The 14,191-nt window shown below is 38.8% G+C and overlaps 1 long non-coding RNA gene across 2 annotated transcripts; it reads left to right on the top strand.

The window, feature by feature from the left end:
* The first annotated feature begins 3,932 nt into the window (after positions 1-3,932).
* Positions 3,933-8,124, top strand: LOC120729627. 2 transcript variants are annotated; one of them, XR_005694962.1, is made up of 3 exons: positions 3,933-3,945; positions 5,091-5,494; positions 7,416-8,124. It is a non-coding gene; the product is annotated as an uncharacterized LOC120729627 (long non-coding RNA). The 2 variants fall into 2 exon arrangements; XR_005694961.1 differs by lacking the exon at positions 3,933-3,945 and having other exon boundaries at positions 4,823-5,494.
* The last annotated feature ends 6,067 nt before the right edge of the window (positions 8,125-14,191 follow it).

The raw sequence follows: 14,191 nt of genomic DNA, 5'->3' as shown, positions 1-14,191 counted from the left end.
GACCAAATATAACGTTTCAGAACACTCCGGCTCACATGTTAATCTTACATCAGTGCTGCAACTTGCAGTATTTTATTTTATTAACTGATTCTCACTACAAATTGGGTTTGCCTCTTATTTGTATCTAATTTCATTTTATTTAATAACAGTACAGTACTATTTTTGGTAACCATTTTCCTTGATGTAAATATGTAAAAACTGTATGTTTCAGTTCTGTCTTGTGTACCGTTTGTTCGTACATGTGTCTTTCTTGCTGCCGTTACATCCAAATTTCCCCTTGTGGGACATTTAAAGGATTATTCTATTCTATGTCATTTGTTCACAGCCTCTCCCAGTCAGAGCTTTTCTCCATGCTTGTCTTACTGCACATGATGTTATTAGCACAACTACTTTAAAGGTGATAATTTAGGACTTCATCAATAATACAGACAGCAATGTAGTTAAACATCTTACACTTCATTTTTGTTAGCAATGAACTTAACCTACATACACATTGTATTTATCACTGCTACTCATTACTATATTGATTTTTTAATATAAATAATTAAGTTTGCTCAAATGTAATTAATACTTTCATTTTTCTAAAAATATCTAAAAACGCAATTGTATGGAAGAAAAATATGTATTTTACAAAATTGTGCTAGATAACATTCTGCAGTATTGCACAAACTCTTTCCAACGACAAATATAAACTATTTTGACCACTTTTTCCCATTTGACTGCATAAAAATGAACATTTACAACACATCTGCTATATCCTGAACATTTAACACATCTACACAGGCATTTGAAGAAGGATCTTGAACTTGCATGGAAGTCACATGAACTGTTAATTTAGACTTCATCATTATGCAATGCATACCCTGCTGCATCTAAGCCCAAACCAGTAACCAGGCAGAATTACAGAACAGTGTCCCTGGTAAATGAAGAGGAATCAAATGGGGTGTGTGTGTGTGTGTGTGTGTGTGTGTGTGTGTGTATTTGTTTTAATACATGGTGGTGAAGCATCTTTTTTAAGACCCAAAGGGTTACTTTGGATATTTACAAGTCTGCTTTAACTCCAAATGAACAAAATTTAGATATCTAAAAATTTCTAAGAGATCATTGTCATGTTTTTGCGTGACACATGGCACAAAAAAAGAAAGTGGACACAAATGGCCAGCATTAGAGCCCAGAGGGTTAAAGAACATGTTGTCTTGTTCTCTTCCAAGATCTTCCAGACATTTTTGAAAATGTCTGAATGAAAAGCAGTCACAGGTGGAATCTCTGGAGGCTAAAATGCAGGAGCAGGTTAGCACCATTCAGAGGATGTGCCGTGACTTTCAAGAAAAAGAAGAATATCTCCTTAAGGAGAACAGCAGCATTGCTGCTGAGATAAACAAGTTAAAAACAGAGAACGTAAATCTCAAGAAATGTTTACAAAATCTTGAGTATCAAGCAAAGACGACAGGAAGTCTGACACTGCAAATATTTTGGCTGGAAGAAGAAGTCAAAAAGCAGAATTTCAAACTTGTTCATAAACAAGATCTCATAGATGAAATGTATGAACATCTAAAAATGAAAAGAGATCATTGAAAATCTTAAGGATGAGCTGAGAAGGGAGGAGGAAGAAAAAGTATTAGCTGCTGTTCACAAGATCACTGGTGAACCTCTGCAGCTGGACAATCTTGCTCCTGAACCTGAAGAGCTTGATTCTCCTGTCTCAGAACAGCCTCCTGACGTGGTTCCGACTAGTGGTTCATGGTGCCAAACGCCTACTTAAAATAGGTTTAGGTGTTGCCGCAGTAGGCCTTATAATACCTGCAGCTTACTGGGGCTTTTCAAAGCTTAACAGGGATTGCACAGGTGGAATCTCTGGAGGCTAAAATGCAGGAACAGGTTAAAACCATTCAGAGGATGCACCGTGACTTTCAGGAAAAGGCAGAATCTCTCCTTGAGCAGAACAGCAGCATTGCTGCTCAGTTGTCTAGGAATAATGGAATAGGACTCCGGTTCTATTTTGTGGGTTTTCTCTCTGAACTGGGGCCATGATTAAGAGGGATGGCCGGGGGCATTCGTATTGTGCCGCTAGAGGTGAAATTCTTGGACCGGCGCAAGATGGACGAAAGCAAAAGCATTTGCCAAGAATGTTTTCATTAAGGAGAACAGCAGCATTGCTGCTCAGTTGTCACTTATTGAAAGTGAGAGAAACGAACAAAAGAAAGAGAACGCAGATCTCAAGGAAGCGTTAGAGAGACTTGAGCTCCAAGTGGGAGAAGCTCACCATAAAATAACAAAAAAAGAAGAGATAATAGAAAAACAGAATAGAGAAATAGATCACAAGACTGAACAGATAGTTGAGCTGAAAAAAGAAATATGTACTCTTCAGCGTCGGGTGAGACAGGCTCTGGATGAAAAACAGTCACAGGTGGAATCTCTGGTAGATAAATTGCAGGAACAGGTTAACACCGTTCAAATGATGCACCGTGACTGTCTGGAAAAGGAAGAATATCTCCTTAGACAGAACAGCAGCATTGCTGCTCAGTTGTCACTTATCGAAAGTGAGAGAAACGAACAAAAGAAAGAGAATGCAAAACTCAAGAAACCTTTAGAGACTCTTGAGTACCAAGTGGAAAAAGCTCATATTGAAACAACAACAAAAAATGAGATAATAGAAAAACAGAATAGGGAAATAGTGCAAAACCAGAAACTGATAGTTGAACAGGTACAAGAAATATGCAATCTCCAATGTCATGTGAGACAGGCTCAGGTCGAAAAACAGTCACAGGTGGAATCTCTGGAGGCCAAATTGCAGGAACAGGTGAACACCATTCAGACGATGCACCGTGACTTTCTGGGAATGGAAGAATCTCTCCTGGAGCAGAACAGCAGCATTGTTGCTGAGTTGTCTCAGATTGAAAGTGAGAGGAACAAGCAAAAGAAAGAGAACACAGATCTCAAGGACGCTTTAGAGAGACTTGAGCATCTGAAAATAAAATATAATAAATAATAAAAACAAAGATCGATCAAATGGACCAATACGGCAATGCCACGATGATCCATTTTAAGGATCACTGTAACCTCAATGGCTTCAAATAAACCTTTGTTTTACAGATTAATTTATGTCATGTCACATTTTTTCATACTGGGGTTGTGGAAGATATCCTTCACAAAACTAAAGTGTAAAATATATCAACACACACACACACACACACTGAGCCTTGAGGGGGAGAGGGAGTCACCTTTATCAGTCAGCAAGTCTGGTGAACCATGTGAAGGAAAAGCTGGAATGACTTAAAGGACTAAAAAGCACTGACATTACAGCCTCTGACAGAGAAATTCATAAATAAAACATCCTTAATTCATGTTTCCTGGGACATGAATTAATCAAGATTTTCTAAACATTTCCTGAGATTTGGTTTCTCTTGGTTATGAACAAGTTTGAAATTCTGCTTTTTGACTTTTTCTTCCACCCTAAATATCTGTTGTGTTAGACTTTCTGCCGTCTTTGCTTGATAGTCAAGATTTTGTAAACATTTCTTGAGATTTGTTCTGTCTTTAACTTGTTTCTCTGAGGAAACATGAATTCCTGGGAATTAATTCAGACATGAATTAATTCACTGTCTGACAGAGAGATTTGATAGGAATCACTCAGATTGTATGAGTCGGTGGCGAGAGAAATATCTGAGCCTTTGGAGCTTCAAGAGAAAATTTAAGATTTCCAGCTTGAGTTGAGCACAGTTAACCTCAAGAAGAATTATTATAAAAATAATTTCCATCGCTCTAGAGACGAGCTTAAACAGATGCATTCAGTTTGGCATGAGAACAATTTAAACATTAAGGAAAGTGCTTAAAAGGGAGACAGTTTAGGATGAGATCAAACAAAAGCTCCCTGATAAGCTGGCGCTTCTTGAATCTAAGCTGAAAAAAAAAAAGCAGGCAACGTATCAGAATTTGTGTGCAGAGGTTCGTGCCCTGCAACAAAAGGAAAATATCTTGTTTGAAAATTGGTGGTGAAACAGAACACTGTTGATCCGTGATCTGAACCAATCCCTCTCAACAGTTTGACATGCGCATGATCCGAAGATTCGAAAAAGCAAAAAGGAAAACAAATTTCCACTGTATGGTGCGCGGGCCTGAAGTTCAGGTCAGTCTAAAACAGAGAAAGCTAAAAATAACATGCCATAAAGAACGATCGAGTTTGATAAAGGTTTTGGATGAGAAGGTGAGCCAGAGAATGGAGGAGCAGGTAGTAGAGCATCTTTGTGAGTGGGACAAACACTACGACAAGCCCCTGAAGAGCAGGCCCTTGTTAAAGATGAAGTCCTTATCACCCAAGCCACCTACAGTGTTTAAATCCCCTGCTGATATAGTGCAGGAAGTCCTATTGAGTCCTCGTACCTCATCAGATTCTGACAGCCAACCATTGCGACCAACGCTGTGTGCAGGATTTCAGATGCCTTGAGGAGGAGACCACCAGACCATCAGCTTCAGATACTAGCAGAGGCTCAGAGAGGGTAAATTATAGGTTACTGGTGGTGTCAGAACTGCAACATTTTCAGTTTGAAACTGTACATTTTCAAAGGAAATAGTCACTCAACTAAGCTTTAAATTTTCCCATTCTTTCATCTACAATTATATTTATAATTGTTTTATGTATATAATAAAGGTATGTACTTTTGCATTTACTGACTATATTGGAGGTTCTTTTCTAAATGTTTTTCTTTACACTCCAAAAGTTGATTCTGTTCATCTGGACGTAGCGTTTACTTTCCTGGATGATTGAGAATGCATCAAGACGTTTTCTTGACAAGTCTTAGTGTTATATTGTTGCAGAGTTTGATCAGTGTTAAAACAGAGTAGAAAATAGGGCTTGTAGATGGTGTCAAAAGCTCTTTCCAATGAGCTTGGCTGTATTGTCGATCTAAGATGAGTCGCGCCCCTGAGCATCATCATAACCAATCACTACTCAGACGTTGAGTTGAAGCTTTCAAGCTTTGAGTGCATTTGTTAAAAATATGCTCCTCATTATTGCCTGTCAGGTTTCGCTAGTAGATGTGCATGAGAAGATTGATGAGAAAATTTGATGAAAAGATGGAAGAGTTTAAAAGAACGAGAATTTACGCGCAGAGATAAAAGCCATTCAGACAATGAACCTAGACGTTCAGGAAAAGGAAACATTTCTCCTTGAGCAGGAATGAACTACAGAAAGAGAACACAAATGAGCATTGCTACCCAGTTGGCCCAGATTGAAAGTGAGAGAGATGAATAAAGGAAGGAGAACGCAAGTCTAAAGAAAGCTTTAGAATGTCTTGAGTACCAAGTAGAAGAAGCTCATCATGAAACAATAAAAAAAGAAGAGATAATAAAAAAACAATATAGGGAAATAGTTCGCAAGACAGAACTGACAGTTGAGCTGAAAAAAGAAATATGTACTCTTCAGCGTCGGGTGAAACAGACACTGGATGAAAAGCAGTCACAGGTGGAATCTCTGGAGGCTAAAATGCAGGAGCAGGTTAGCACCATTCAGAGGATGTGCCGTGACTTTCACGAAAAAGAAGAATATCTCCTTAAGGAGAACAGCAGCATTGCTGCTGAGATAAACAAGTTAAAAAGATCTCAAGAAACGTTTACAAAATCTTGAGTATCAAGCAAAGACGACAGGAAGTCTGACACTGCAAATATTTTGGCTGGAAGAAGAAGTCAAAAAGCAGAATTTCAAACTTGTTCATAAACAAGATCTCATAGATGAACTTTATGAACATCTAAAAATGAAAAGAGAGATCATTGAAAATCTTAAGAATGAGCTGAGAAGGGAGGAGGAAGAAAAAGTATTAGCTGCTGTTCACAAGATCACTGGTGAACCTCTGCAGCTGGACAATCTTGCTCCTGAACCTAAAGAGCTTGATTCTCCTATCTCAGAACAGCCTCCTGACGTGGTTCCGACTAGTGGTTCATGGTGCCAAACGCCTACTTAAAATAGGTTTAGGTGTTGCCGCAGTAGGCCTTATAATACCTGCAGCTTACTGGGGCTTTTCAAAGCTTAACAGGGATTGCACAGGTGGAATCTCTGGAGGCTAAAATGCAGGAACAGGTTAAAACCATTCAGAGGATGCACCGTGACTTTCAGGAAAAGGCAGAATCTCTCCTTGAGCAGAACAGCAGCATTGCTGCTCAGTTGTCTAGGAATAATGGAATAGGACTCCGGTTCTATTTTGTGGGTTTTCTCTCTGAACTGGGGCCATGATTAAGAGGGACGGCCGGGGGCATTCGTATTGTGCCGCTAGAGGTGAAATTCTTGGACCGGCGCAAGATGGACGAAAGCAAAAGCATTTGCCAAGAATGTTTTCATTAAGGAGAACAGCAGCATTGCTGCTCAGTTGTCACTTATTGAAAGTGAGAGAAACGAACAAAAGAAAGAGAACGCAGATCTCAAGGAAGCGTTAGAGAGACTTGAGCACCAAGTGGGAGAAGCTCACCATAAAATAACAAAAAAAGAAGAGATAATAGAAAAACAGAATAGAGAAATAGATCACAAGACTGACAGATAGTTGAGCTGAAAAAAGAAATATGTACTCTTCAGCGTCGGGTGAGACAGGCTCTGGATGAAAAACAGTCACAGGTGGAATCTCTGGTAGATAAATTGCAGGAACAGGTTAACACCGTTCAAATGATGCACCGTGACTGTCTGGAAAAGGAAGAATATCTCCTTAGACAGAACAGCAGCATTGCTGCTCAGTTGTCACTTATCGAAAGTGAGAGAAACGAACAAAAGAAAGAGAATGCAAAACTCAAGAAACCTTTAGAGACTCTTGAGTACCAAGTGGAAAAAGCTCATATTGAAACAACAACAAAAAATGAGATAATAGAAAAACAGAATAGGGAAATAGTGCAAAACCAGAAACTGATAGTTGAACAGGTACAAGAAATATGCAATCTCCAATGTCATGTGAGACAGGCTCAGGTCGAAAAACAGTCACAGGTGGAATCTCTGGAGGCCAAATTGCAGGAACAGGTGAACACCATTCAGACGATGCACCGTGACTTTCTGGGAATGGAAGAATCTCTCCTTGAGCAGAACAGCAGCATTGTTGCCGAGTTGTCTCAGATTGAACGTGAGAGGAACAAGCAAAAGGAAGAGAACGCAGATCTCAAGGACGCTTTAGAGAGACTTGAGCATCTGAAAATAAAATATAATAAATAATAAAAACAAAGATCGATCAAATGGACCAATACGGCAATGCCACGATGATCCATTTGGCAAAGTAAATCCATTGGGTATCCTTGTTGGTCTTCAGACAACAATTCTGATGGCTAAAGAACCAAATGGGACAGGCCAAAAAAAGAAAAAAAGAGAGAGACTTGAGCAACAATTGGGAGAAGCTCACCATAAAACAATAAAAAAGGAGAGCTTATAGGCTAAAATGCAGGAGCAGGTTAGCACCATTCAGAGGATGTGCCGTGACTTTCACGAAAAAGAAGAATATCTCCTTAAGGAGAACAGCAGCATTGCTGCTGAGATAAACAAGTTAAAAACAGAGAACGCAAATGTCAAGAAACGTTTACAAAATCTTGAGTATCAAGCAAAGTTCACGTTCAATCTGAGACAACTCGGCAACAATGCTGCTGTTCTGCTCAAGGAGAGATTCTTCCATTCCCAGAAAGTCACGGTGCATCATTTGAATGGTGTTAACCTGTTCCTGCAATTTATCTACCAGAGATTCCACCTGTGACTGTTTTTCATCCAGAGCCTGTCTCACCCGACGCTGAAGAGTACGTATTTCTTTTTTCAGCTCAACTATCTGTTCAGTCTTGTGATCTATTTCTCTATTCTGTTTTTCTATTATCTCTTCTTTTTTTATTATTTTATGGTGAGCTTCTCCCACTTGGAGCTCAAGTCTTTCTAACGCTTCCTTGAGATCTGCGTTCTCTTTCTTTTGTTCGTTTCTCTCACTTTCAATAAGTGACAACTGAGCAGCAATGCTGCTGTTCTCCTTAATGAAAACATTCTTGGCAAATGCTTTTGCTTTCGTCCGTCTTGTGCCGGTCCAAGAATTTCACCTCTAGCGGCACAATACGAATGCCCCCGGCCGTCCCTCTTAATCATGGCCCCAGTTCAGAGAGAAAACCCACAAAATAGAACCGGAGTCCTATTCCATTATTCCTAGACAACTGAGCAGCAATGCTGCTGTTCTGCTCAAGGAGAGATTCTGCCTTTTCCTGAAAGTCACGGTGCATCCTCTGAATGGTTTTAACCTGTTCCTGCATTTTAGCCTCCAGAGATTCCACCTGTGCAATCCCTGTTAAGCTTTGAAAAGCCCCAGTAAGCTGCAGGTATTATAAGGCCTACTGCGGCAACACCTAAACCTATTTTAAGTAGGCGTTTGGCACCATGACGCCATGAACCACTAGTCGGAACCACGTCAGGAGGCTGTTCTGAGATAGGAGAATCAAGCTCTTTAGGTTCAGGAGCAAGATTGTCCAGCTGCAGAGGTTCACCAGTGATCTTGTGAACAGCAGCTAATACTTTTTCTTCCTCCTCCCTTCTCAGCTCATTCTTAAGATTTTCAATGATCTCTCTTTTCATTTTTAGATGTTCATAAAGTTCATCTATGAGATCTTGTTTATGAACAAGTTTGAAATTCTGCTTTTTGACTTCTTCTTCCAGCCAAAATATTTGCAGTGTCAGACTTCCTGTCGTCTTTGCTTGATACTCAAGATTTTGTAAACGTTTCTTGAGATTTTTTTAACTTGTTTATCTCAGCAGCAATGCTGCTGTTCTCCTTAAGGAGATATTCTTCTTTTTCGTGAAAGTCACGGCACATCCTCTGAATGGTGCTAACCTGCTCCTGCATTTTAGCCTCCAGAGATTCCACCTGTGACTGCTTTTCATCCAGTGTCTGTCTCACCCGACGCTGAAGAGTACATATTTCTTTTTTCAGCTCAACTGTCAGTTCTGTCTTGCGAACTATTTCCCTATATTGTTTTTTTTATTATCTCTTCTTTTTTTATTGTTTCATGATGAGCTTCTTCTACTTGGTACTCAAGACATTCTAAAGCTTTCTTTAGACTTGCGTTCTCCTTCCTTTATTCATCTCTCTCACTTTCAATCTGGGCCAACTGGGTAGCAATGCTCATTTGTGTTCTCTTTCTGTAGTTCATTCCTGCTCAAGGAGAAATGTTTCCTTTTCCTGAACGTCTAGGTTCATTGTCTGAATGGCTTTTATCTCTGCGCGTAAATTCTCGTTCTTTTAAACTCTTCCATCTTTTCGTCAAATTTTCTCACCAATCTTCTCATGCACATCTACTAGCGAAACCTGACAGGCAATAATGAGGAGCATATTTTTAACAAATGCACTCAAAGCTTGAAAGCTTCAACTCAACGTCTGAGTAGTGATTGGTTATGATGATGCTCAGGGGCGCGACTCATCTTAGATCGACAATACAGCCAAGCTCATTGGAAAGAGCTTTTGACACCATCTACAAGCCCTATTTTCTACTCTGTTTTAACACTGATCAAACTCTGCAACAATATAACACTAAGACTTGTCAAGAAAAACGTCTTGATGCATTCTCAATCATCCAGGAAAGTAAACGCTACGTCCAGATGAACAGAATCAACTTTTTGGAGTGTAAAGAAAAACATTTAGAAAAAGAACCTCCAATATAGTCAGTAAATGCAAAAGTACATACCTTTATTATATACATAAAAACAATTATAAATATAATTGTAGATGAAAGAATGGGAAAATTTAAAGCTTAGTTGAGTGACTATTTCCTTTGAAAATGTACAGTTCAAACTGAAAATGTGCAGTTCTGACACCACCAAGTAACCTATAATTTACCTCTCTCTGAGCCTCTGCTAGTATCTGAAGCTGATGGTCTGGTGGTCTCCTCCTCAAGGCATCTGAAATCCTGCACAACAGCGTTGGTCGCAATGGTTGGCTGTCAGAATCTGATGAGGTACGAGGACTCAATAGGACTTCCTGCACTATATCAGCAGGGGATTTAAACACTGTAGGTGGCTTGGGTGATAAGGACTTCATCTTTAACAAGGGCCTGCTCTTCAGGGGCTTGTCGTAGTGTTTGTCCCACTCACAAAGATGCTCTACTACCTGCTCCTCCATTCTCTGGCTCACCTTCTCATCCAAAACCTTTATCAAACTCGATCGTTCTTTATGGCATGTTATTTTTAGCTTTCTCTGTTTTAGACTGACCTGAACTTCAGGCCCGCGCACCATACAGTGGAAATTTGTTTTCCTTTTTGCTTTTTCGAATCTTCGGATCATGCGCATGTCAAACTGTTGAGAGGGATTGGTTCAGATCACGGATCAACAGTGTTCTGTTTCACCACCAATTTTCAAACAAGATATTTTCCTTTTGTTGCAGGGCACGAACCTCTGCACACAAATTCTGATACGCTGCCTGCTTTTTTTTTTTTCAGCTTAGATTCAAGAAGCGCCAGCTTATCAGGGAGCTTTTGTTTGATCTCATCCTAAACTGTCTCCCTTTTAAGCACTTTCCTTAATGTTTAAATTGTTCTCATGCCAAACTGAATGCATCTGTTTAAGCTCGTCTCTAGAGCGATGGAAATTATTTTTATAATAATTCTTCTTGAGGTTAACGGTACTCAACTCAAGCTGGAAATCTTAAATTTTCTCTTGAAGCTCCAAAGGCTCAGATATTTCTCTCGCCACCGACTCATACAATCTGAGTGATTCCTATCAAATCTCTCTGTCAGACAGTGAATTAATTCATGTCTGAATTAATTCCCAGGAATTCATGTTTCCTCAGAGAAACAAGTTAAAGACAGAGAACAAATCTCAAGAAATGTTTACAAAATCTTGACTATCAAGCAAAGACGGCAGAAAGTCTAACACAACAGATATTTAGGGTGGAAGAAAAAGTCAAAAAGCAGAATTTCAAAATTGTTCATAACCAAGAGAAACCAAATCTCAGGAAATGTTTAGAAAATCTTGATTAATTCATGTCCCAGGAAACATGAATTAAGGATGTTTTATTTATGAATTTCTCTGTCAGAGGCTGTAATGTCAGTGCTTTTTAGTCCTTTAAGTCATTCCAGCTTTTCCTTCACATGGTTCACCAGACTTGCTGACTGATAAAGGTGACTCCCTCTCCCCCTCAAGGCTCAGTGTGGGTGTGTGTGTGTGTGTGTGTGTGTTGATATATTTTACACTTTAGTTTTGTGAAGGATATCTTCCACAACCCCAGTATGAAAAAATGTGACATGATATAAATTAATCTGTAAAACAAAGGTTTATTTGAAGCCATTGAGGTTACAGTGATCCTTAAAATGTACATGTGTTTTGTTCTACATTATGCTGGGCTTACATTGTGCGATTTTTGGCCCATTTTGAGCCGATTTTTGAGTCGTGCGACCGTTTTGGCGATCGGCCCGATTTTGGCCTTCATCGTGCGTCGTGCATCGTATAGTATACGTGGGGTAACGAGACGCGATTAACACCTTACGACCAGCTCCCGATCATCAATCGCTTGGTCGTGAGGATTTCAAACCTGTTTGAAATCCTCGCGACCGTCGTGAGGGTGTCACCGCAGTTTGTCACACTGCGCACGCGCAAACACAAATGTCTGCGAAAAAGACGGCGCAGCACGGCAGTGCAGTGTGTGATCTGGACACAAGCGATGGAGGCGCAACTTGTAGAACTTTGGAAAGCTCATCCGAGCCTTTTCGATGTGGCCTCACAAAATTATCACGACCACAACAACCGTGAAAATAGTTGGATTTACATTGCTGCTCAATCACAGCTGCCTCATCAATGTTTTTCATTAGCAATTTAGCAAAGTTGATGGTGGTGGTGTGCGTGTCTGTGTGAGTGGAAGACAGAAAGGGAGAGCAAGCGACAGAATTTCTGTTATAACCTTCATTTTATGTACGCACAGTGTGAGCACTCAGGTCGCATCAGAGCATCGGGCCGTATAGTGTGAGACCCTGCATCGTGACCTATGAACTTCTAACCCCTGCGAGTCAACCGTACAGTTTGAGCAGGAGCTGAATCGCGCGACTGAAAAAAATCGCACAGTGTCTGCCCAGCATTAGGCAGGTCAGTTCCTTATTAAAGAGGCCAAGGACATCATGTTTCTATATCATCTCTCCCCTGTTAGACCCTCTTACCCAAAAAACACCAGCCAGTTTAATGCTCAATCTTTTTACCAGCTTAAGTAAATTATATTGCACAACTTCCTCACCAATAAAATAATATTTACAACATGAGTTTGCCTTCCATGTAAGGTCCACTTCGATGGCAGTAATGGAACTTGTAGAAGGGATATCTAATGCTATAGATAATAAGGAATATACTGTTGGTGTTTTTATAGACTTAAAAAAGGCGTTTGATACAATTGATCATTCTATATTAATGAATAAACTAGAGAGATATGGCATAAGAGGGTTAGCACACAAGTGGATGAAAAGTTACCTGGATGAAAGATATCAATATGTCGAATTCAATAATGTAAAATCTAAGCAGTTGAAGGTAACTTGTGGTGTTCCTCAGGGCTCTGTGCTGGGCCCTAAATTATTTATATTATATATAAATGACATATGTAGCATTTCCAAACTGTTAATATGTGTATTGTTTGCTGACGATACCACTCTGTACTGCTCAGGTAAAAACCTAGAACAGCTTCTGACTACAGCGGAAAAGGAGTTAAATATATTAAAAAACTGGTTTGATGTAAATAAGTTATCATTAAATATAAAGAAAACAAAATTGATTATTTTTGGCACTAGACAAATGAAAAATGTATCTAAAATAAGGGTTAATGGAATTGAGATTGAAAGAGTGTACGAAAATAAATTTCTTGGAGTGATAATTGATGATAAGCTGAGTTGGAAGTCTCATATAAACCATGTGAAAACAAAAATGTCAAAAACCATTGCTATTCTCTATAAAACAAAGCATGTCCTGAACAAAAAATCATTATACACACTTTATTGTTCTCTGTTGCTTCCATATATGACTTACTGTCTGGAGATATGGGGTAATGCTTATAAAATGAACACTCTTTCTATTTTCAAGTTACAAAAAAGAGCTATAAGAATTATAAACCAATCAAACTATATAGAACCAACTAACATTTTGTTTATTAATCTGAATACCCTGAAATTTTATGATTTAGTTGAATATAAAATGGCACAGATAATGTATAAAGCACAAAATAACTTACTTTGCCCCAGTACTCAGAAGCTGTTCAAAGTCAGAGAGAGTCAATATGACTTAAGGGGAACAGATTTCTTTAAAAAAAACAAGATGAGGACAAATATAAAGCAGAGATGTGTTTCTGTTAGAGGAGTTAACCTGTGGAATAGTTATGACGGTGATTTAAAAAGGGTGTAGTTCAATTACCTTGTTTAAAAATATGTTTAAAAATAGAGTAATAGAAAAAAAATATATATATCAAGAATGAAAAGAGCAAAAAAAAAAAAAAACAAACAAAAAAACTCCTGATTCTTTTGCTTTGATGTAGTTACTTATCAAAGGTGGAAAGTTTTGTTTTTTTTTCTTGTTTGTTTGTTTGTTTGTTTTGTTTTTGCTTTGTTTTATTATTTGCTTTGAGCCCTGTGTACAGGAGCTGCATGCAAAAAGATCTTTTGTTAAAAGGGTTGGCGTAATAAGCAAATGCTTCAGCCAATACCTTTTGATTAACCTTGTCTCATGCTTTCTTGCTTTGTGGTAGATCTTTGTTCTGTCTTCACTGAGATATTTGAATCAATCAATCAAATCAAAATGTGCAAAAGGATCGTGTGTTTTCAGTTTATTTTGGGGATATTGCCCTTAAATTGAACTCATGCTTACAATGACAGGATGTAAGCACAGAATGTTCTGTATGTGTAACTTGGAAAAAAGGGTTTGTAAAGGAGCGCTTTTTGGATTCACTACTTCTGCTCAGAGGTGCTCTTTGGATGGGATACTTTTTTTTTTTTTTTTTAAACAGGTTTTGTTTTGTTTTTTCGGCCCACTGGCCTTCCTCAGGAAGTCGATTTGTTTTGTTTTGCTTTTTGTTGTTTTTTGTAAATGTGCATATGTTTCTATATAATGTTAAAAGATTAGTTTGGACCTTTAGAAGTCTGGTTCTGTGAAATAGTGCAGTGTCATCACGCATAATTTAGACTAGTTGCTTGACTGCAGAAACATGACTATGATCTCTTAGAAATTTATAGATATCTAAA

Source organism: Simochromis diagramma, unplaced genomic scaffold, assembly GCF_900408965.1.
Source record: "Simochromis diagramma unplaced genomic scaffold, fSimDia1.1 OVJJ01000293.1, whole genome shotgun sequence".
Classification (NCBI taxonomy): Eukaryota; Metazoa; Chordata; class Actinopteri; order Cichliformes; family Cichlidae; genus Simochromis; species Simochromis diagramma.
Note: the sequence above shows the minus strand (reverse complement) of the source record. Positions and strands in the feature narration are given on the sequence as shown.